The 2003-nt window shown below is 56.7% G+C and overlaps 1 pseudogene; it reads right to left on the minus strand.

Moving 5' to 3' along the window:
- LOC108288974 overlaps window positions 1-1223 on the minus strand; it is a 6231-nt pseudogene extending 5008 nt beyond the window's left edge.
- Window positions 1224-2003: the final 780 nt, after the last annotated feature.

Raw genomic sequence — 2003 nt, forward strand, 5'->3', positions numbered from 1 at the left:
TCGTTCTGTAGCCCAGGATGGAGTGCAGTGGCACAATCTCAGCTCACTGCAACCTCTGCTTCCTGGGTTCAAGCAATTCTTCTGCCTTAGCCTCCAGCATTGCTGGGACTACAGGCATGCACCACTATGTCTGGCTAATTTTTGTATTTTTAGTAGAGATGGCGTTTCACCATGTTGGCCAGGCTGGTCTCAAACTCCTGACCTCAAGTAATCCTCCCTCCTCAGCCTCCCAAAGTGCTGGGATCACAGGCATGAGCCACCTCGTCCAGCCCTGGAAAGCGTTTCTTGATTCCACCTTCTTTCTGCATCTATCTGGTCAATCACCAAATCCTGCCAATTCGACCTTCTAAATGTCTCTGGAAGTCCTTCACCAAGCTCTCTCCCCACTGCCCCTCATGCAGGCCCAAGCCTCTCCCTCATGCACTGCCTGGACTGGTGGCTGCATGCAGTACACCAGCCCAGCACAGGCCCCCACACAGCACACCAGTCCAGCCCAGGTCCCAGCATCCCCAATACACTGTGGCCAGAGCCAAGCTGCCAGTCATAGAGCTGACCCTGTCCAAGCACGTGACCAGCTGATCCCCTGGCCATACCAAGCAGCTTGGGCACATGACTTGGTCTCCCCCGGGATTTCTTTCCCAGAGAGAATGATTGCTCTCACCCTTTGGGTCATGATGCTGGAAGATGGGAATTTAGAACCTCTGGTGGCCACTGTCCTTAGCTGCATGGAGGAAAGCCATCCCCAGAAAGAGAGGGACACAGAGAGAGAGAGAGAAGACCTCAGTGGTGCCCTTGAGCCAGCCACACCTGAAGGCCTGCACTTCCCAGTTCTGTGAGCTGCTAAATTCCCTTTTATTTACTTCAACTTATTGGACTTGGGCTCTTTGCACTCACTTACAAGCCCTGAAAGACTATTCTACATCAGCCTTTTGCCTAACCTCCCCACTGCAAGAGTCAACCCCTCAATCCAGCCCCTGAACTGGGTGGTCCCTGAGATCTCTGAAAGGTCAAGTCGGCCCTCTGGCCCTGCCTGTTAACCCTTCCCCAGACTCCCCAGCACCCACAAGGTGAGCTCCAGACCCCTTGGCATGGCTTCCAAGCCCCAGCTGTCTTCACCTTGCCAGATGCATTGGTTCCCACTGGCCCCTCGAGCTGAACACAGGCTCATTGGAAGGAAAGACTTGCCGCTCTCCAGGGCTGTTGGCCTTGCACGGCTGCTCCATTGGCCGGGAACATTTCTACCACATCACCCCTGCAAGGCCCAGCCCCCTCCAGCCTGCCTCAGGATGGGGAGCTTATGAAGGCTCCCATGCACCCCTGCAGCCCCGGTATCCCCATGGGAGGGCTCGCTATGCTGTAGAATAAATGTATGTTGGCTTATCTATCTCTCCCGCTTGGCTACACCTCCTGGGGGCAGGAACTGTGTTTATCATGGCACCCTCCACTCCTGGTGCACCGAGGGGCTCACAGAGAGTTGCTGAGCAGTTGGAAGAATTAGGGGCTCCAGAATTCAGCGGCTCCAAGTCCAAGCCTTGGTTCTGTCACTCCCTGGCTCTGTGGTCTTGAGCAAACCGTTGAACTCCTCCAAGCCTGGCCACCCATCCGTAAAGGAGGAATAGGCACATGTAGCTGGCAGAGCTGTTCAGAGCACTCACTTCGATGACACCGCTCGGACCCCGCACACAAGAAGGGCTCAGCGGTGTCTTCGGATTACCCCAGCTCTGCGTGAGGCACACAGTTGGTGCTCAACCAAGGGTGAGGCTGGCTACAGCTGCTACAATTGCACCAAGGGTCTACTTCTCTAGCTGAGTCTCCGGTCTCTCTTGGGATCTGGAGCTCAATGACCAGCCCCTGCCAGGCCTCAGCGCAACCCCAGACCAACCCCTTCCCAGCCCTAGCTCCAGCCCAGACACAGACCACCCAGCCCAGGCCCAGCTCAGCCTCAGCCCCCAACCCCAGGCCAACCCCAGCCCAGGCCCAGCTCAGCCTCAGCCCCCAACCCC

Source organism: Cebus imitator, unplaced genomic scaffold (genome assembly GCF_001604975.1).
Source record: "Cebus imitator isolate Cc_AM_T3 unplaced genomic scaffold, Cebus_imitator-1.0 Scaffold388, whole genome shotgun sequence".
NCBI classification, from domain to species: Eukaryota; Metazoa; Chordata; class Mammalia; order Primates; family Cebidae; genus Cebus; species Cebus imitator.